General features: G+C 39.1%; 15 non-coding genes across 15 annotated transcripts; all 15 read right to left on the bottom strand.

Annotated features, from left to right (window-relative positions):
- Positions 1-1531: 1531 nt before the first annotated feature.
- On the bottom strand, positions 1532-1604 carry trnam-cau (transfer RNA methionine (anticodon CAU)). Its single transcript has one exon. It is a non-coding gene; the product is annotated as a tRNA-Met (tRNA).
- A 620-nt stretch (positions 1605-2224) lies between these two features.
- trnar-ccu (transfer RNA arginine (anticodon CCU)) lies at positions 2225-2297 on the bottom strand. The gene has a single exon. It is a non-coding gene; the product is annotated as a tRNA-Arg (tRNA).
- Positions 2298-2932: 635 nt separating this feature from the next.
- Positions 2933-3005, bottom strand: trnam-cau (transfer RNA methionine (anticodon CAU)). The gene has a single exon. It is a non-coding gene; the product is annotated as a tRNA-Met (tRNA).
- A 1312-nt stretch (positions 3006-4317) lies between these two features.
- trnar-ccu (transfer RNA arginine (anticodon CCU)) lies at positions 4318-4390 on the bottom strand. Its single transcript has one exon. It is a non-coding gene; the product is annotated as a tRNA-Arg (tRNA).
- Positions 4391-5477: 1087 nt separating this feature from the next.
- Positions 5478-5550, bottom strand: trnam-cau (transfer RNA methionine (anticodon CAU)). Its single transcript has one exon. It is a non-coding gene; the product is annotated as a tRNA-Met (tRNA).
- Positions 5551-8671: 3121 nt separating this feature from the next.
- On the bottom strand, positions 8672-8744 carry trnam-cau (transfer RNA methionine (anticodon CAU)). Its single transcript has one exon. It is a non-coding gene; the product is annotated as a tRNA-Met (tRNA).
- A 612-nt stretch (positions 8745-9356) lies between these two features.
- trnai-uau (transfer RNA isoleucine (anticodon UAU)) lies at positions 9357-9429 on the bottom strand. The gene has a single exon. It is a non-coding gene; the product is annotated as a tRNA-Ile (tRNA).
- A 2358-nt stretch (positions 9430-11787) lies between these two features.
- Positions 11788-11860, bottom strand: trnar-ccu (transfer RNA arginine (anticodon CCU)). Its single transcript has one exon. It is a non-coding gene; the product is annotated as a tRNA-Arg (tRNA).
- A 1782-nt stretch (positions 11861-13642) lies between these two features.
- trnar-ccu (transfer RNA arginine (anticodon CCU)) lies at positions 13643-13715 on the bottom strand. Its single transcript has one exon. It is a non-coding gene; the product is annotated as a tRNA-Arg (tRNA).
- A 1087-nt stretch (positions 13716-14802) lies between these two features.
- trnam-cau (transfer RNA methionine (anticodon CAU)) lies at positions 14803-14875 on the bottom strand. Its single transcript has one exon. It is a non-coding gene; the product is annotated as a tRNA-Met (tRNA).
- Positions 14876-16665: 1790 nt separating this feature from the next.
- On the bottom strand, positions 16666-16738 carry trnam-cau (transfer RNA methionine (anticodon CAU)). Its single transcript has one exon. It is a non-coding gene; the product is annotated as a tRNA-Met (tRNA).
- A 612-nt stretch (positions 16739-17350) lies between these two features.
- On the bottom strand, positions 17351-17423 carry trnai-uau (transfer RNA isoleucine (anticodon UAU)). The gene has a single exon. It is a non-coding gene; the product is annotated as a tRNA-Ile (tRNA).
- A 2135-nt stretch (positions 17424-19558) lies between these two features.
- On the bottom strand, positions 19559-19631 carry trnam-cau (transfer RNA methionine (anticodon CAU)). Its single transcript has one exon. It is a non-coding gene; the product is annotated as a tRNA-Met (tRNA).
- A 613-nt stretch (positions 19632-20244) lies between these two features.
- Positions 20245-20317, bottom strand: trnam-cau (transfer RNA methionine (anticodon CAU)). Its single transcript has one exon. It is a non-coding gene; the product is annotated as a tRNA-Met (tRNA).
- A 1091-nt stretch (positions 20318-21408) lies between these two features.
- On the bottom strand, positions 21409-21481 carry trnam-cau (transfer RNA methionine (anticodon CAU)). Its single transcript has one exon. It is a non-coding gene; the product is annotated as a tRNA-Met (tRNA).
- Positions 21482-21916: the final 435 nt, after the last annotated feature.

Raw genomic sequence — 21916 nt, 5'->3', positions numbered from 1 at the left:
TTCAGATTTTGACAGTGACGTTGTAAGCACCGTGACAAAAGTATGTATCGTCTGAACGTCCAATACCACTGAGAATTAATTTTCACTTCATCTTCAGAAAACACTGTCTTTTTAAAAGCTTAGCTGCCCCGTGTGAGGATCGAACTCACGACCTTCAGATTATGAGACTAACGCGCTGCCTGCTGCGCCAACAAGGCATTTTTAAACATTAAGCGTAAAGAAAAAATATCGATAACGACCTTCAGATTTTGACAGAGACGTTGTAAGCACTGTGCCAAAATGTATGGTCTGAAAGTCCACATCACCTGACAAAAAAACAATGATTTCATTCTAAAGTAAAAAATATAGATATCGACCTTAAGATGTGGCATCCACCGTGACAAAAGTATGTATTGTCTGAAAGTCCAAAACCATTGAGAATTAATTTTCACTTCATTTTCAGACAACACTGTCTTTTTAAAAGCTTTGCTGCCCCGTGTGAGGATCGAACTGACGACCTTCAGATTATGAGACTGACGCGCTACCTACTGCGCTAACGAGGCACATTTAATCAACAAATCGAAAGAAAAATTATCGATACCGACCTTCACTTTTTGACAGTGACGTTGTAAGCACCGTGCCAAAATGTATGGTCTGAAAAACCACAACACCTGAGAAAAAAACAATGATTTCATTCTAAAGTAAAAAATATAGATATCGATACCGACCTTCAGAAATTTTACAGTGACGTTGTAAGCATAGTGACAATAGTATGTATCGTCTGAATGTCCAATACCACTGAGAATTAATTTTCACCATCAGAGAACAGTCTTTTTATAAGCTTTGCTGCCCTGTGTGAGGATCGAACACACGACCTTCAGATTATGAGACTGACGCGCTGCCTGCTGCGCCAACGAGGCAAATTTAATCATTAAGTGTAAGAAAAAATATCTATACCGAACTTCAGATTTTGACAGTGACGTTGTAAGCACCGTGCCAAAATGTATGGTCTGAAAGTCCACAACACCTAAGAAAAACATAATGATTTCATTCTAAAGTAAAAATATAGATATCGATACCAACCTTCAGATTTTGACAGTGACGTTGTAAGCACCGTGACAAAAGTAGGTATCGTCTGAACGTCCAATACCACTGAGAATTAATTTTCACTTCATCTTCAGAAAACACTGTCTTTTAAAAGCTTTGCTGCCCCGTGTGAGGGTCGAACTCACGACCTTCAGATTATGAGACTGACGCGCTGCGTGCTGCGCCAACGAGGCACTTTTAAACATTAAGCGTAAAGAAAAAATATCGATAACGACCTTCAGAGTTTGACAGAGACGTTGTAAGCACCGTGCCAAAATGTATGGTCTGAAAGTCCACATCACCTGAGAAAAAAACTATGATTTCATTCTAAAGTAAAAAATATAGATATCGACCTTAAGATGTGGTATCCACTGTTACAAAAGTATGTATTGTCTGAAAGTCCAAAACCACTGAGAATTATTTTTCACTTCATCTTCAGACAACACTGTCTTTTTAAAAGCTTTGCTGCCCCATGTGAGGATCGAACTCACGACCTTCAGATTATGAGACTGACGCGCTACCTACTGCGGTAACGAGGCACATTTGATCAACAAATCGGGAAAAAAAATTATCGATACCGACTTTCACTTTTTGACAGTGATGTTGTAAGCACCGTGCCAAAATGTAAGGTCTGAAAAACCACAACACCTGAGAAAAAAAAAATGATTTCATTCTAAAGTAAAACAATTTGATATCGACCTTAAGATGTGGTTTCCACCGTGACAAAAGTATGTATTGTCTGAAAGTCCAAAACCACTGAGAATTAATTTTCACCATCAGACAACAGTCTTTTTATAAGCTTTGCTGACCCGTGTGAGGATCGAACACACGACTTTCAGACTGACGCACTGCCTGCTGCACCAACGAGGCACATCAAATCATTGAGTGTAAGAAAAAATATCTATACCGACCTTCAGATTTTGACAGTGACGTTGTAAGCGCCGTGCCAAAATGTATGGTCTGAAAAACCACAACACCTGAGAAATAAACAATGATTTCATTCTAAAGTAAAAAATATAGATATCGATACCGACCTTCAGATTTTGACAGTGACGTTGTAAGCACCGTGACAAAAGTATGTATCGTCTGAACGTCCAATACCACTGAGAATTAATTTTCACTTCATCTTCAGAAAACACTGTCTTTTTAAAAGCTTTGCTGCCCCGTGTGAGGATCGAACTCACGACCTTCAGATTAGGATACTGACGCGCTACCTACTGCGCTAACTAGGCACAGTTCATCAACAAATCGAAAGAAAAAATATCGATAACGACTTTCACTTTTTGACAGTGACGTTGTAAGCACCGTGCCAAAATGTATGGTCTGAAAAACCACAACACCTGAGAAATAAACAATGATTTCATTCTAAAGTAAAAAATATAGATATCGATACCGACCTTCAGATTTTGACAGTGACGTTGTAAGCACCGTGACAAAAGTATGTATCGTCTGAACGTCCAATACCACTGAGAATTAATTTTCACTTCATCTTCAGAAAACACTGTCTTTTTAAAAGCTTTGCTGCCCCGTGTGAGGATCGAACTCACGATCTTCAGATTATGAGACTGACGCGCTGCCTGCTGCAGCAACGAGGCACTTTCAAACATTAAGCGTAAAGAAAAAATATCGATAACGACCTTCAGATTTTGACAGAGACGTTGTAAGCACCGTGCCAAAATGTATGGTCTGAAAGTCCACATCACCTGAGAAAAAAACAATGATTTCATTCTAAAGTAAAAAATATAGATATGGACCTTAAGATGTGGTATCCACCGTGACAAAAGTATGTATTGTCTGAAAGTCTAAAACCACTGAGAATTAATTTTCACTTCATCTTCAGACAACACTGTCTTTTTAAAAGCTTTGCTGCCCCGTGTGAGGATCGAACTCACGACCTTCAGATTATGAGACTGACGCACTACCTACTGCGCTAACGAGGCACATTTAATCAACAAATCGAAAGAAAAAATTATCGATACCGACTTTCACTTTTTGACAGTGATGTTGTAAGCACCGTGCCAAAATGTATGGTCTGAAAAACCACAACACCTGAGAAAAAAAAAATGATTTCATTCTAAAGTAAAACAATTTGATATCGACCTTAAGATGTGGTTTCCACCGTGACAAAAGTATGTATTGTCTGAAAGTCCAAAACCACTGAGAATGAATTTTCACCATCAGACAACAGTCTTTTTATAAGCTTTGCTGACCTGTGTGAGGATCGAACACACGACTTTCAGATTATGAGACTGACGCACTGCCTGCTGCACCAACGAGGCACATGAAATCATTGAGTGTAAGAAAAAATATCTATACCGACCTTCAGATTTTGACAGTGACGTTGTAAGCGCCGTGCCAAAATGTATGGTCTGAAAAACCACAACACCTGAGAAATAAACAATGATTTCATTCTAATGTAAAAAATATAGATATCGATACCGACCTTCAGATTTTACAGTGACGTTGTAAGCACCGTGACAAAAGTATGTATCGTCTGAACGTCCAATATCACTGAGAATTAATTTTCACTTCATCTTCAGAAAACACTGTCTTTTTAAAAGCTTTGCTGCCCCGTGTGAGGATCGAACTCACGACCTTTAGATTATGAGACTGACGCGCTACCTACTGCGCTAACTAAGAACATTTAATCAACTAATCGAAAGACAAAAATATCGATACCGACCTTCACTTTTTGACACTGACGTTGTAAGCACCGTGCCAAAATGTATGGTTTGAAAAACCACAACACCTGAGAAAAAAACAATGATTTCATTCTAAAGTAAAAGAATTTGATATCGACCTTAAGATGTGGTTTCCACCGTGACAAAAGTATGTATTGTCTGAAAGTCCAAAACCATTGAGAATTAATTTTCACCTTCAGACAACACTGTCTTTTTATAAGCTTTGCTGCCCCGTGTGAGGATCGCACTCACGACCTTCAAATTATGAGACTGACGCGCTGCCTGCTGCACCAACGAGGCACATTAAATCATTAAGTGTAAGAAAAAATATTGATACCGACCTTCACTTTTTGACAGTGACGTTGTAAGCACCGTGCCAAAATGTATGGTCTGAAAGTCCACAACACCTGAGAAAAAAACTATGATTTCATTCTAAAGTAAAAAATATAGATATCGACCTTAAGATGTGGTATCCACCGTGACAAAAGTATGTATTGTCTGAAAGTCCAAAACCACTGAGAATTAATTTTCACTTCATCTTCAGAAAACACTGTCTTTTTAAAAGCTTTGCTGCCCCGTGTGAGGATCGAACTCACGACCTTCAGATTAGGATACTGACGCGCTACCTACTGCGCTAACTAGGCACAGTTCATCAACAAATCGAAAGAAAAAATGATCGATTCCGAACTTCACTTTTTGACAGTGATGTTGTAAGCACCGTGCCAAAATGTATGGTCTGAAAGTCCACAACACCTAAGAAAAAAACAATGATTTCATTCTAAAGTAAAAAATATAGATATCGATACCGACCTTCAGATTTTGACAGTGACGTTGTAAGCACCGTGACAAAATGTATGGTCTGAAAGTCCACAACACCTAAGAAAAAAACAATGATTTCATTCTAAAGTAAAAAATATAGATATCGATACCAACCTTCAGATTTTGACAGTGATGTTGTAAGCACCGTGACAAAAGTATGTATCGTCTGAACGTCCAATACCACTGAAAATTAATTTTCACTTCATCTTCAGAAAACACTGTCTTTAAAAACCTTGGCTGCCCCGTGTGAGGATCGAACTCACGATCTTCAGATTATGAGACTTACGCACTACCTGCTGCGCCAACGAGGCACTTTTAAACCTTAAGCGTAAAGAAAAAATATCGATAACGACCTTCAGATTTTGACAGTGACGTTGTAAGCACCGTGCCAAAATGTATGCTCTGAAAAACCACAACACCTGAGAAAAAAACAATGATTTCATTCTAAAGTAAAACAATTTGATATCGACCTTAAGATGTGGTTTCCACCGTGACGAAAGTATGTATTGTCTGAAAGTACTGAGAATTACTTTTCACCTTCAGACATCACTGTCTTTTTATAAGCTTTGCTGCCCCGTGTGAGGATCGAATTTACGACCTTCAAATTATGAGACTGACGCGCTGCCTGCTGCGCCAACGAGGCACATTAAAGCATTAAGTGTAAGAAAAAATATTGATACCGACCTTCACTTTTTGACAGTGATGTTGTAAGTACCGTGCCAAAATGTATGGTCTGAAAGTCCACAACACCTGAGAAAAAAATATGATTTCATTCTAAAGTAAAAAATATAGATATCGACCTTAAGATGTGGTATCCACCGTGACAAAAGTATGTATTGTCTGAAAGTCCAAAACCACTGAGAATTAATTTTCACTTCATCTTCGGACAACACTGTCTTTTTAAAACTTTGCTGCCCCGTGTGAGTATCGAACTCACGACCTTCAGATTATGAGACTGACGCGCTACCTACTGCGCTAACGAAGCACATTTAATCAACAAATCGAAAGAAAAAATTATCGATACCGACCTTCACTTTTTGACAGTGACGTTGTAAGCACCGTGCCAAAATGTTAGGTCTGAAAAACCACAACACCTGAGAAAAAAACTATGATTTCATTCTAAAGTAAAACAATTTGATATCGACCTTATGATGTGGTTTCCACCGTGACAAAAGTATGTACTGTCTGAAAGTCCAAAACCACTGAGAATTAATTTTCACCTTCAAACAACACTGTCATTTTATAAGCTTTGCTGCCCCATGTGAGGATCGAACTCACGACCTTCAGATTATGAGACTGACGCGCTACCTACTGCGCTAACTTAGAACATTTAATCAACAAATCGAAAGAAAAAATTATCGATACCGACCTTCACTTTTTGACAGTGACATGGTAAGCACCGTGCCAAAATGTTAGGTCTGATAAACCACAACACCTGAGAAAAAAACTATGATTTCATTCTAAAGTAAAACAATTTGATATCGACCTTAAGATGTGGTTTCCACCGTGACAAAAGTATGTATTGTCTGTAAGTCCAAAACCACTGAGAATTCATTTTCACCATCAGACAACAGTCTTTTTATAAGCTTTCCTGCCCCGTGTGAGGATCGAACTCAGGACCTTTAGGTTATGAGACTGACGCGCTGCCTGCTGCACCAACGCGGCACATTAAATCATTAAATGTAAGAAAAAATATCGATACCGACCTTCACTTTTTGACAGTGACGTTGTAAGCACCGTGCCAAAATGTATGGTCTGAAAGTCCACAACACCTAAGAAAAAAACAATGATTTCATTCTAAAGTAAAAAATATAGATATCGATACCGACCTTCAGATTTTGACAGTGACGTTGTAAGCACCGTGCCAAAATGTATGGTCTGAAAGTCCACAACACCTAAGAAATAAACAATGATTTCATTCTAAAGTAAAAAATATAGATATCGATACCGACCTTCAGATTTTACAGTGACGTTGTAAGCACCGTGACAAAAGTATGTATCGTCTGAACGTCCAATAACACTGAGAATTAATTTCCCCTCATCTTCAGAAAACACTGTCTTTTTAAAAGCTTTATTGTCCCGTGTGAGGATCGAACTCACGACCTTCAGATTATGAGACTGACGCGCTGCCTGCTGCGCCAACGAGGCACTTTTAAACCTTAAGCGTAAAGAAAAAATATCGATAACGACCTTCAGATTTTGACAGTGACGTTGTAAGCACCGTGCCAAAATGTATGGTCTGAAAAACCACAACACCTGAGAAAAAAACAATGATTTCATTCTAAAGTAAAACAATTTGATATCGACCTTAAGATGTGGTTTCCACCGTGACAAAAGTATGTATTGTCTGAAAGTCCAAAACCACTGAGAATTAATTTTCACCTTCAGACATCACTGTCTTTTTATAAGCTTTGCTGCCCCGTGTAAGGATCGAATTTACGACCTTCAAATTATGAGACTGACACGCTGCCTGCTGCGCCAAGGAGGCACATTAAAGCATTAAGTGTAAGAAAAAATATTGATACCGACCTTCACTTTTTGACAGTGACGTTGTAAGCACCGTGCCAAAATGTATGGTCTGAAAGTCCACAACACCTAAGAAATAAACAATGATTTCATTCTAAAGTAAAAAATATAGATATCAAATCAAATCAAATCAAATTTATTTTTATATAGCCCTTCGTACATCAGCTGATATTCTCAAAGTGCTGTACAGAAACCCAGCCTAAAACCCCAAACAGCAAGCAAAGCATGTGAAAGAAGCACGGTGGCTAGGAAAAACTCCCTAGGAAAAACTCCCTAGAAAGGCCAAAAACCTAGGAAGAAACCTAGAGAGGAACCAGGCTATGAGGGGTGGCCAGTCCTCTTCTGGCTGTGCAGGGTGGATATTATAACAGAACATGGTCAAAATGTTAAAATGTTAAAATGTTCATAAATGACCAGCATGGTCAAATAATAATAATCATAGTAGTTGTCGAGGGTGCAACAAGCACGTCCGGTGAACAGGTCAGGGTTCCATAGCCGCAGGCAGAACAGTTGAAACTGGAGCAGCAGCACGGCCAGGTGGACTGGGGACAGCAAGGAGTCATCATACCAGGTAGTCCTGAGGCATGGTCCTAGGGCTCAGGTCCTCCGAGAGAAAGACAGAAAGAGAGAAAGAGAGAATTAGAGAGAGCATATTTAAATACACACAGGACACCGGATAAGACAAGAGAAATACTCCAGATGTAACAGACTGACCCTAGCCCCCCGACACATAAACTACTGCAGCATAAATACTGGAGGCTGAGACAGGAGGGATCAGAAGACACTGTGGCCCCATCCGATGATACCCCCGGACAGGGCCAAACAGGCAGGATATAACCCCACCCACTTTGCCAAAGCACAGCCCCCACACCACTAGAGGGATGTCTCCAACCACCAACTTACCGTCCTAAGACAAGGCCGAGTATAGCCCACAACGATCTCCGCCATGGCACAACCCAAGGGGGGGGGGGGGCGCCAACCCAGACAGGAAGACCACGTCAGTGACTCAACCCACTCAAGTGACGCACCCCTCCCATGGACGGCATGGAAGAACACCAGTAGGCCAGTGACTCAGCCTCTGTAAAAGGGTTAGAGGCAGAGAATCCCAGTGGAAAGAGGGGAACCGGCAAGGCATAGACAGCAAGGGCGGTTCGTTGCTCCAGCCTTTCCGTTCACCTTCACACTCCTGGGCCAGACTATACTTAATCATAGGACCTACTGAAGAGATAAGTCTTCAGTAAAGACTTAAAGGTTGAGACTGAGTCTGCGTCTCTCACATTGGTAGGCAGACCATTCCATAAAAATGGAGCTCTATAGGAGAAAGCCCTACCTCCAGCCGTTTGCTTAGAAATTCTAGGGACAATTAGGAGGCCTGCGTCTTGTGACCGTAGCGTACGTGTAGGTATGTACGGCAGGACCAAATCGGAAAGATAGGTAGGAGCAAGCCCGATACCGACCTTCAGATTTTACAGTGACGTTGTAAGCACCGTGACAAAAGTACGTATTGTCTGAAAGTCCAAAACCACTGAGAATTAATTTTCACTTCATCTTCAGACAACACTGTCTTTTTAAAACTTTGCTGCCCCGTGTGAGGATCGAACTCACGACCTTCAGATTATGAGACAGACGCGCTACCTACTGCGCTAACGAAGCACATTTAATCAACAAATCGAAAGAAAAAATTAGCGATACCGACCTTCACTTTTTGACAGTGACGTTGTAAGCACCGTGCCAAAATGTTAGGTCTGAAAAACCACAACACCTGAGAAAAAAACTATGATTTCATTCTAAAGTAAAACAATTTGATATCGACCTTAAGATGTGGTTTCCACCGTGACAAAAGTATGTACTGTCTGAAAGTCCAAAACGACTGAGAATTAATTTTCACCTTCAGAAAACACTGTCATTTTACAAGCTTTGCTGCCCCATGTGAGGATCGAACTCACGACCTTCAGATTATGAGACTGACGCAGTGCCTGCTGCGCCAACGAGGCACATTAATTCATTAAGTGTAAGAAAAAATATTGATACCGACCTTCACTTTTTGACAGTGACGTTGTAAGCACCGTGCCAAAATGTATGGTCTGAAAGGCCACAACACCTGAGAAAAAAACTATGATTTCATTCTAAAGTAAAAAATATAGATATCGACCTTAAGATGTGGTATCCACCGTGACAAAAATATGTATTGTCTGAAAGTCCAAAACATCTGAGAATTAATTGTCACTTCATCTTCAGACAAAACTTTATTTTTAAAATCTTTGCTGCCCCGTGTGAGGATCGAACTCACAACCTTCAGATTATAAGACTGATGCACTACCTACTGCGCTAACGAGTCACATTACATGAAGAAATCGAAATAAAAAATGATCGATACCGACCTTCAGATTTTGACAGTGACGTTGAAAGCACCGTGCCAAAATGTATGGTCTGAAAGTCCACAACACCTAAGAAATAAACAATGATTTCATTCTAAAGTAAAAAATATAGATATCGATACCGACCTTCAGATTTTACAGTGACGTTGTAAGCACCGTGACAAAAGTATGTATTGTCTGAAAGTCCAAAACCACTGAGAATTAATTTTCACCTTCAGACATCACTGTCTTTTTATAAGCTTTGCTGCCCCGTGTGAGGATCGAACTTACGACTTTCAAATTATGAGACTGACGCGCTGCCTGCTGCGCCAACGAGGCACATAAAAGCATTAAGTGTAAGAAAAAATATTGATACCGACCTTCACTTTTTGACAGTGACGTTGTAAGCACCGTGCCAAAATGTATGGTCTGAAAGTCCACAACACCTGAGAAAAAAACTATGATTTCATTCTAAAGTAAAAAATATAGATATCGACCTTAAGATGTGGTATCCACCGTGACAAAAGTATGTATTGTCTGAAAGTCCAAAACCAGTGAGAATTAATTTTCACTTCATCTTCGGACAACACTGTCTTTTTAAAACTTTGCTGCCCCGTGTGAGGATGGAACTCACGACCTTCAGATTATGAGACTGACGCGCTGCCTGCTGCGCCAACGAGGCACATTAAAGCATTAAGTGTAAGAAAAAATATTGATACCGACCTTCACTTTTTGACAGTGACTTTGTAAGCACAGTGCCAAAATGTATGGTCTGAAAGTCCACAACACCTGAGAAAAAAACTATGATTTCATTCTAAAGTAAAAAATATAGATATCGACCTTAAGATGTGGTATCCACCGTGACAAAAGTATGTATTGTCTGAAAGTCCAAAACCACTGAGAATTAATTTTCACTTCATCTTCGGACAACACTGTCTTTTTAAAACTTTGCTGCTCCGTGTGAGGATTGAACTCACGACCTTCAGACTATGAGACTGACGCGCTACCTACTGCGCTAACTAAGAACATTTAATCAACTAATCGAAAGAAAAAAATATCGATACCGACCTTCACTTTTTGACACTGACGTTGTAAGCACCGTGCCAAAATGTATGGTCTGAAAGTCCACAACACCTGAGAAAAAAAGTATGATTTCATTCTAAAGTAAAACAATTTGATATCGACCTTATGATGTGGTTTCCACCGTGACAAAAGTATGTACTGTCTGAAAGTCCAAAACCACTGAGAATTAATTTTCACCTTCAGACAACACTGTCATTTTATAAGCTTTGCTGCCCCATGTGAGGATCGAACTCACGACCTTCAGATTATGAGACTGACGCGCTGCCTGCTGCACCAACGAGGCACATCAAATCATTGAGTGTAAGAAAAAATATCTATACCGACCTTCAGATTTTGACAGTGACGTTGTAAGCGCCGTGCCAAAATGTATGGTCTGAAAAACCACAACACCTGAGAAATAAACAATGATTTCATTCTAATGTAAAAAATATAGATATCGATACCGACCTTCAGATTTTACAGTGACGTTGTAAGCACCGTGACAAAAGTATATATCGTCTGAACGTCCAATATCACTGAGAATTAATTTTCACTTCATCTTCAGAAAACACTGTCTTTTTAAAAGCTTTGCTGCCCCGTGTGAGGATCGAACTCACGACCTTTAGATTATGAGACTGACGCGCTACCTACTGCGCTAACTAAGAACATTTAATCAACTAATCGAAAGACAAAAATATCGATACCGACCTTCACTTTTTGACACTGACGTTGTAAGCACCGTGCCAAAATGTATGGTTTGAAAAACCACAACACCTGAGAAAAAAACAATGATTTCATTCTAAAGTAAAAGAATTTGATATCGACCTTAAGATGTGGTTTCCACCGTGACAAAAGTATGTATTGTCTGAAAGTCCAAAACCATTGAGAATTAATTTTCACCTTCAGACAACACTGTCTTTTTATAAGCTTTGCTGCCCCGTGTGAGGATCGCACTCACGACCTTCAAATTATGAGACTGACGCGCTGCCTGCTGCACCAACGAGGCACATTAAATCATTAAGTGTAAGAAAAAATATTGATACCGACCTTCACTTTTTGACAGTGACGTTGTAAGCACCGTGCCAAAATGTATGGTCTGAAAGTCCACAACACCTGAGAAAAAAACTATGATTTCATTCTAAAGTAAAAAATATAGATATCGACCTTAAGATGTGGTATCCACCGTGACAAAAGTATGTATTGTCTGAAAGTCCAAAACCACTGAGAATTAATTTTCACTTCATCTTCAGAAAACACTGTCTTTTTAAAAGCTTTGCTGCCCCGTGTGAGGATCGAACTCACGACCTTCAGATTAGGATACTGACGCGCTACCTACTGCGCTAACTAGGCACAGTTCATCAACAAATCGAAAGAAAAAATGATCGATACCGAACTTCACTTTTTGACAGTGATGTTGTAAGCACCGTGCCAAAATGTATGGTCTGAAAGTCCACAACACCTAAGAAAAAAACAATGATTTCATTCTAAAGTAAAAAATATAGATATCGATACCGACCTTCAGATTTTGACAGTGACGTTGTAAGCACCGTGACAAAATGTATGGTCTGAAAGTCCACAACACCTGAGAAAAAAACTATGATTTCATTCTAAAGTAAAAAATATAGATATCGACCTTAAGATGTGGTATCCACCGTGACAAAAGTATGTATTGTCTGAAAGTCCAAAACCACTGAGAATTAATTTTCACTTCATCTTCGGACAACACTGTCTTTTTAAAACTTTGCTGCTCCGTGTGAGGATTGAACTCACGACCTTCAGACTATGAGACTGACGCGCTACCTACTGCGCTAACTAAGAACATTTAATCAACTAATCGAAAGAAAAAAATATCGATACCGACCTTCACTTTTTGACACTGACGTTGTAAGCACCGTGCCAAAATGTATGGTCTGAAAGTCCACAACACCTGAGAAAAAAAGTATGATTTCATTCTAAAGTAAAACAATTTGATATCGACCTTATGATGTGGTTTCCACCGTGACAAAAGTATGTACTGTCTGAAAGTCCAAAACCACTGAGAATTAATTTTCACCTTCAGACAACACTGTCATTTTATAAGCTTTGCTGCCCCATGCGAGGATCGAACTCACGACCTTCAGATTATGAGACTGACGCGCTGCCTGCTGCACCAACGAGGCACATCAAATCATTGAGTGTAAGAAAAAATATCTATACCGACCTTCAGATTTTGACAGTGATGTTGTAAGCGCCGTGCCAAAATGTATGGTCTGAAAAACCACAACACCTGAGAAATAAACAATGATTTCATTCTAATGTAAAAAATATAGATATCGATACCGACCTTCAGATTTTACAGTGACGTTGTAAGCACCGTGACAAAAGTATGTATCGTCTGAACGTCCAATATCACTGAGAATTAATTTTCACTTCATCTTCAGAAAACACTGTCTTTTTAAAAGCTTTGCTGCCCCGTGTGAGGATCGAACTCACGACCTTTAGATTATGAGACTGACGCGCTACCTACTGCGCTAACTAAGAACATTTAATCAACTAATCGAAAGACAAAAATATCGATACCGACCTTCACTTTTTGACACTGACGTTGTAAGCACCGTGCCAAAATGTATGGTTTGAAAAACCACAACACCTGAGAAAAAAACAATGATTTCATTCTAAAGTAAAAGAATTTGATATCGACCTTAAGATGTGGTTTCCACCGTGACAAAAGTATGTATTGTCTGAAAGTCCAAAACCATTGAGAATTAATTTTCACCTTCAGACAACACTGTCTTTTTATAAGCTTTGCTGCCCCGTGTGAGGATCGCACTCACGACCTTCAAATTATGAGACTGACGCGCTGCCTGCTGCACCAACGAGGCACATTAAATCATTAAGTGTAAGAAAAAATATTGATACCGACCTTCACTTTTTGACAGTGACGTTGTAAGCACCGTGCCAAAATGTATGGTCTGAAAGTCCACAACACCTGAGAAAAAAACTATGATTTCATTCTAAAGTAAAAAATATAGATATCGACCTTAAGATGTGGTATCCACCGTGACAAAAGTATGTATTGTCTGAAAGTCCAAAACCACTGAGAATTAATTTTCACTTCATCTTCAGAAAACACTGTCTTTTTAAAAGCTTTGCTGCCCCGTGTGAGGATCGAACTCACGACCTTCAGATTAGGATACTGACGCGCTACCTACTGCGCTAACTAGGCACAGTTCATCAACAAATCGAAAGAAAAAATGATCGATACCGAACTTCACTTTTTGACAGTGATGTTGTAAGCACCGTGCCAAAATGTATGGTCTGAAAGTCCACAACACCTAAGAAAAAAACAATGATTTCATTCTAAAGTAAAAAATATAGATATCGATACCGACCTTCAGATTTTGACAGTGACGTTGTAAGCACCGTGACAAAATGTATGGTCTGAAAGTCCACAACACCTAAGAAAAAAACAATGATTTCATTCTAAAGTAAAAAATATAGATATCGATACCAACCTTCAGATTTTGACAGTGATGTTGTAAGCACCGTGACAAAAGTATGTATCGTCTGAACGTCCAATACCACTGAAAATTAATTTTCACTTCATCTTCAGAAAACACTGTCTTTAAAAACCTTGGCTGCCCCGTGTGAGGATCGAACTCACGATCTTCAGATTATGAGACTTACGCACTACCTGCTGCGCCAACGAGGCACTTTTAAACCTTAAGCGTAAAGAAAAAATATCGATAACGACCTTCAGATTTTGACAGTGACGTTGTAAGCACCGTGCCAAAATGTATGCTCTGAAAAACCACAACACCTGAGAAAAAAACAATGATTTCATTCTAAAGTAAAACAATTTGATATCGACCTTAAGATGTGGTTTCCACCGTGACGAAAGTATGTATTGTCTGAAAGTACTGAGAATTACTTTTCACCTTCAGACATCACTGTCTTTTTATAAGCTTTGCTGCCCCGTGTGAGGATCGAATTTACGACCTTCAAATTATGAGACTGACGCGCTGCCTGCTGCGCCAACGAGGCACATTAAAGCATTAAGTGTAAGAAAAAATATTGATACCGACCTTCACTTTTTGACAGTGATGTTGTAAGTACCGTGCCAAAATGTATGGTCTGAAAGTCCACAACACCTGAGAAAAAAATATGATTTCATTCTAAAGTAAAAAATATAGATATCGACCTTAAGATGTGGTATCCACCGTGACAAAAGTATGTATTGTCTGAAAGTCCAAAACCACTGAGAATTAATTTTCACTTCATCTTCGGACAACACTGTCTTTTTAAAACTTTGCTGCCCCGTGTGAGTATCGAACTCACGACCTTCAGATTATGAGACTGACGCGCTACCTACTGCGCTAACGAAGCACATTTAATCAACAAATCGAAAGAAAAAATTATCGATACCGACCTTCACTTTTTGACAGTGACGTTGTAAGCACCGTGCCAAAATGTTAGGTCTGAAAAACCACAACACCTGAGAAAAAAACTATGATTTCATTCTAAAGTAAAACAATTTGATATCGACCTTATGATGTGGTTTCCACCGTGACAAAAGTATGTACTGTCTGAAAGTCCAAAACCACTGAGAATTAATTTTCACCTTCAAACAACACTGTCATTTTATAAGCTTTGCTGCCCCATGTGAGGATCGAACTCACGACCTTCAGATTATGAGACTGACGCGCTACCTACTGCGCTAACTTAGAACATTTAATCAACAAATCGAAAGAAAAAATTATCGATACCGACCTTCACTTTTTGACAGTGACATGGTAAGCACCGTGCCAAAATGTTAGGTCTGATAAACCACAACACCTGAGAAAAAAACTATGATTTCATTCTAAAGTAAAACAATTTGATATCGACCTTAAGATGTGGTTTCCACCGTGACAAAAGTATGTATTGTCTGTAAGTCCAAAACCACTGAGAATTCATTTTCACCATCAGACAACAGTCTTTTTATAAGCTTTCCTGCCCCGTGTGAGGATCGAACTCAGGACCTTTAGGTTATGAGACTGACGCGCTGCCTGCTGCACCAACGCGGCACATTAAATCATTAAATGTAAGAAAAAATATCGATACCGACCTTCACTTTTTGACAGTGACGTTGTAAGCACCGTGCCAAAATGTATGGTCTGAAAGTCCACAACACCTAAGAAAAAAACAATGATTTCATTCTAAAGTAAAAAATATAGATATCGATACCGACCTTCAGATTTTGACAGTGACGTTGTAAGCACCGTGCCAAAATGTATGGTCTGAAAGTCCACAACACCTAAGAAATAAACAATGATTTCATTCTAAAGTAAAAAATATAGATATCGATACCGACCTTCAGATTTTACAGTGACGTTGTAAGCACCGTGACAAAAGTATGTATCGTCTGAACGTCCAATAACACTGAGAATTAATTTCCCCTCATCTTCAGAAAACACTGTCTTTTTAAAAGCTTTATTGTCCCGTGTGAGGATCGAACTCACGACCTTCAGATTATGAGACTGACGCGCTGCCTGCTGCGCCAACGAGGCACTTTTAAACCTTAAGCGTAAAGAAAAAATATCGATAACGACCTTCAGATTTTGACAGTGACGTTGTAAGCACCGTGCCAAAATGTATGGTCTGAAAAACCACAACACCTGAGAAAAAAACAATGATTTCATTCTAAAGTAAAACAATTTGATATCGACCTTAAGATGTGGTTTCCACCGTGACAAAAGTATGTATTGTCTGAAAGTCCAAAACCACTGAGAATTAATTTTCACCTTCAGACATCACTGTCTTTTTATAAGCTTTGCTGCCCCGTGTAAGGATCGAATTTACGACCTTCAAATTATGAGACTGACACGCTGCCTGCTGCGCCAACGAGGCACATTAAAGCATTAAGTGTAAGAAAAAATATTGATACCGACCTTCACTTTTTGACAGTGACGTTGTAAGCACCGTGCCAAAATGTATGGTCTGAAAGTCCACAACACCTAAGAAATAAACAATGATTTCATTCTAAAGTAAAAAATATAGATATCGATACCGACCTTCAGATTTTACAGTGACGTTGTAAGCACCGTGACAAAAGTACGTATTGTCTGAAAGTCCAAAACCACTGAGAATTAATTTTCACTTCATCTTCAGACAACACTGTCTTTTTAAAACTTTGCTGCCCCGTGTGAGGATCGAACTCACGACCTTCAGATTATGAGACAGACGCGCTACCTACTGCGCTAACGAAGCACATTTAATCAACAAATCGAAAGAAAAAATTAGCGATACCGACCTTCACTTTTTGACAGTGACGTTGTAAGCACCGTGCCAAAATGTTAGGTCTGAAAAACCACAACACCTGAGAAAAAAACTATGATTTCATTCTAAAGTAAAACAATTTGATATCGACCTTAAGATGTGGTTTCCACCGTGACAAAAGTATGTACTGTCTGAAAGTCCAAAACGACTGAGAATTAATTTTCACCTTCAGAAAACACTGTCATTTTACAAGCTTTGCTGCCCCATGTGAGGATCGAACTCACGACCTTCAGATTATGAGACTGACGCAGTGCCTGCTGCGCCAACGAGGCACATTAATTCATTAAGTGTAAGAAAAAATATTGATACCGACCTTCACTTTTTGACAGTGACGTTGTAAGCACCGTGCCAAAATGTATGGTCTGAAAGGCCACAACACCTGAGAAAAAAACTATGATTTCATTCTAAAGTAAAAAATATAGATATCGACCTTAAGATGTGGTATCCACCGTGACAAAAATATGTATTGTCTGAAAGTCCAAAACATCTGAGAATTAATTGTCACTTCATCTTCAGACAAAACTTTATTTTTAAAATCTTTGCTGCCCCGTGTGAGGATCGAACTCACAACCTTCAGATTATAAGACTGATGCACTACCTACTGCGCTAACGAGTCACATTACATGAAGAAATCGAAATAAAAAATGATCGATACCGACCTTCAGATTTTGACAGTGACGTTGAAAGCACCGTGCCAAAATGTATGGTCTGAAAGTCCACAACACCTAAGAAATAAACAATGATTTCATTCTAAAGTAAAAAATATAGATATCGATACCGACCTTCAGATTTTACAGTGACGTTGTAAGCACCGTGACAAAAGTATGTATTGTCTGAAAGTCCAAAACCACTGAGAATTAATTTTCACCTTCAGACATCACTGTCTTTTTATAAGCTTTGCTGCCCCGTGTGAGGATCGAACTTACGACTTTCAAATTATGAGACTGACGCGCTGCCTGCTGCGCCAACGAGGCACATAAAAGCATTAAGTGTAAGAAAAAATATTGATACCGACCTTCACTTTTTGACAGTGACGTTGTAAGCACCGTGCCAAAATGTATGGTCTGAAAGTCCACAACACCTGAGAAAAAAACTATGATTTCATTCTAAAGTAAAAAATATAGATATCGACCTTAAGATGTGGTATCCACCGTGACAAAAGTATGTATTGTCTGAAAGTCCAAAACCAGTGAGAATTAATTTTCACTTCATCTTCGGACAACACTGTCTTTTTAAAACTTTGCTGCCCCGTGTGAGGATGGAACTCACGACCTTCAGATTATGAGACTGACGCGCTGCCTGCTGCGCCAACGAGGCACATTAAAGCATTAAGTGTAAGAAAAAATATTGATACCGACCTTCACTTTTTGACAGTGACTTTGTAAGCACAGTGCCAAAATGTATGGTCTGAAAGTCCACAACACCTGAGAAAAAAACTATGATTTCATTCTAAAGTAAAAAATATAGATATCGACCTTAAGATGTGGTATCCACCGTGACAAAAGTATGTATTGTCTGAAAGTCCAAAACCACTGAGAATTAATTTTCACTTCATCTTCGGACAACACTGTCTTTTTAAAACTTTGCTGCTCCGTGTGAGGATTGAACTCACGACCTTCAGACTATGAGACTGACGCGCTACCTACTGCGCTAACTAAGAACATTTAATCAACTAATCGAAAGAAAAAAATATCGATACCGACCTTCACTTTTTGACACTGACGTTGTAAGCACCGTGCCAAAATGTATGGTCTGAAAGTCCACAACACCTGAGAAAAAAAGTATGATTTCATTCTAAAGTAAAACAATTTGATATCGACCTTATGATGTGGTTTCCACCGTGACAAAAGTATGTACTGTCTGAAAGTCCAAAACCACTGAGAATTAATTTTCACCTTCAGACAACACTGTCATTTTATAAGCTTTGCTGCCCCATGTGAGGATCGAACTCACGACCTTCAGATTATGAGACTGACGCGCTACCTACTGCGCTAACTAAGAAGATTTAATCAACAAATCGAAATAAAAAATTATCGATACCGACCTTCACTTTTTGACAGTGACATGGTAAGCACCGTGCCAAAATGTTAGGTCTGAAAAACCACAACACCTGAGAAAAAAACTATGATTTCATTCTAAAGTAAAACAATTTGATATCGACCTTAAGACGTGGTTTCCACCGTGACAAAAGTATGTATTGTCTGTAAGTCCAAAACCACTGAGAATTAATTTTCACCATCAGACAACAGTCTTTTTAAAAGCTTTGCTGCCCCGTGTGAGGATCGAACTCACGACCTTTAGATTATGAGACTGACGCGCTGCCTGCTGCACCAACGAGGCACATTAAAGCATGAAGTGTAAGAAAAAATATCGATACCAGATTTCAGATTTTGACAGTGACGTTGTAAGCACCGTGCCAAAATGTATGGTCTGAAAGTCCACAACACCTAAGAAAAAAACAATGATTTCATTCTAAAGTAAAAAATATAGATATCGATACCGATCTTCAGATTTTGACAGTGACGTTGTAAGCACCGTGCCAAAATGTATGGTCTGAAAGTCCACAACACCTAAGAAATAAACAATGATTTAATTCTAAAGTAAAAAATATAGGTATCGATACCGACCTTAAGATTTTACAGTGACGTTGTAAGCACCGTGACAATAGTATGTATCGTCTGAACGTCCAATAACACTGAGAATTAATTTTCACTTCATCTTCAGAAAACACTGTCTTTTTAAAAGCTTTGCTGCCCCGTGTGAGGATCGAACTCACGACCTTCAGATTATGAGACTGACGCGCTGCCTGCTGCGCCAACGAGGCACTTTTAAACCTTAAGCGTAAAGAAAAAATATCGATAACGACCTTCAGATTTTGACAGTGACGTTGTAAGCACCGTGCCAAAATGTATGGTCTGAAAAACCACAACACCTGAGAAAAAAACAATGATTTCATTCTAAAGTAAAACAATTTGATATCGACCTTAAGATGTGGTTTCCACCGTGACAAAAGTATGTATTGTCTGAAAGTCCAAAAGCACTGAGAATTACTTTTCACCTTCAGACATCACTGTCTTTTTTTTAATAAGCTTTGCTGCCCAGTGTGAGGATCGAATTTACGACCTTCAAATTATGAGACTGACGCGCTGCCTGCTGCGCCAACGAGGCACATTAAAGCATTAAGTGTAAGAAAAAATATTGATACCGACCTTCACTTTTTGACAGTGATGTTGTAAGTACCGTGCCAAAATGTATGGTCTGAAAGTCCACAACACCTGAGAAAAAAATATGATTTCATTCTAAAGTAAAAAATATAGATATCGACCTTAAGATGTGGTACCCACCGTGACAAAAGTATGTATTGTCTGAAAGTCCAAAACCACTGAGAATTAATTTTCACTTCATCTTCGGACAACACTGTCTTTTTAATACTTTGCTGCCCCGTGTGAGTATCGAACTCACGACCTTCAGATTATGAGACTGACGCGCTACCTACTGCGCTAACGAAGCACATTTAATCAACAAATCGAAAGAAAAAATTATCGATACCGACCTTCACTTTTTGACAGTGACGTTGTAAGCACCGTGCCAAAATGTTAGGTCTGAAAAACCACAACACCTGAGAAAAAAACTATGATTTCATTCTAAAGTAAAACAATTTGATATCGACCTTATGATGTGGTTTCCACCGTGACAAAAGTATGTACTGTCTGAAAGTCCAAAACCACTGAGAATTAATTTTCACCTTCAGACAACACTGTCATTTTATAAGCTTTGCTGCCCCATGTGAGGATCGAACTCACGACCTTCAGATTATGAGACTGACGCGCTACCTACTGCGCTAACTTAGAACATTTAATCAACAAATCGAAAGAAAAAATTATCGATACCGACCTTCACTTTTTGACAGTGACATGGTAAGCACCGTGCCAAAATGTTAGGTCTGAAAAACCACAACACCTGAGAAAAAAACTATGATTTCATTCTAAAGTAAAACAATTTGATATCGACCTTAAGACGTGGTTTCCACCGTGACAAAAGTATGTATTGTCTGTAAGTCCAAAACCACTGAGAATTAATTTTCACCATCAGACAATAGTCTTTTTATAAGCTTTGCTGCCCCATGTGAGGATCGAACTCACAACCTTCAGATTATGAGACTGACGCGCTGCATGCTGCACCAACGAGGCACATTAAAGCATGAAGTGTAAGAAAAAATATCGATACCAGATTTCAGATTTTGACAGTGACGTTGTAAGCACCGTGCCAAAATGTATGGTCTGAAAGTCCACAACACCTAAGAAAAAAACAATGATTTCATTCTAAAGTAAAAAATATAGATATCGATACCGACCTTCAGATTTTGACAGTGACGTTGTAAGCACCGTGCCAAAATGTATGGTCTGAAAGTCCACAACACCTAAGAAATAAACAATGATTTCATTCTAAAGTAAAAAATATAGATATCGATACCGACCTTCAGATTTTACAGTGACGTTGTAAGCACCGTGACAAAAGTATGTATCGTCTGAACGTCCAATAACACTGAGAATTAATTTTCACTTCATCTTCAGAAAACACTGTCTTTTTAAAAGCTTTGCTGCCCCGTGTGAGGATCGAACTCACGACCTTCAGATTATGAGACTGACGCGCTGCCTGCTGCGCCAACGAGGCACTTTTAAACCTTAAGCGTAAAGAAAAAATATCGATAACAACCTTCAGATTTTGACAGTGACGTTGTAAGCACCGTGCCAAAATGTATGGTCTGAAAAACCACAACACCTGAGAAAAAAACAATGATTTCATTCTAAAGTAAAACAATTTGATATCGACCTTAAGATGTGGTTTCCACCGTGACAAAAGTATGTATTGTCTGAAAGTCCAAAACCACTGAGAATTAATTTTCACCTTCGGACATCACTGTCTTTTTATAAGCTTTGCTGCCCCGTGTGAGGATCGAACTTACGACCTTCAAATTATGAGACTGACGCGCTGCCTGCTGCGCCAAAGAGGCACATTAAAGCATTAAGTGTAAGAAAAAATATTGATACCGACCTTCACTTTTTGACAGTGACGTTGTAAGCACCGTGCCAAAATGTATGGTCTGAA

This window comes from Salmo salar, chromosome 02 (assembly GCF_965601325.2).
Source record: "Salmo salar chromosome 02, fSalSal1, whole genome shotgun sequence".
Lineage (NCBI taxonomy): Eukaryota > Metazoa > Chordata > Actinopteri > Salmoniformes > Salmonidae > Salmo > Salmo salar.
Note: the sequence above shows the minus strand (reverse complement) of the source record. Positions and strands in the feature narration are given on the sequence as shown.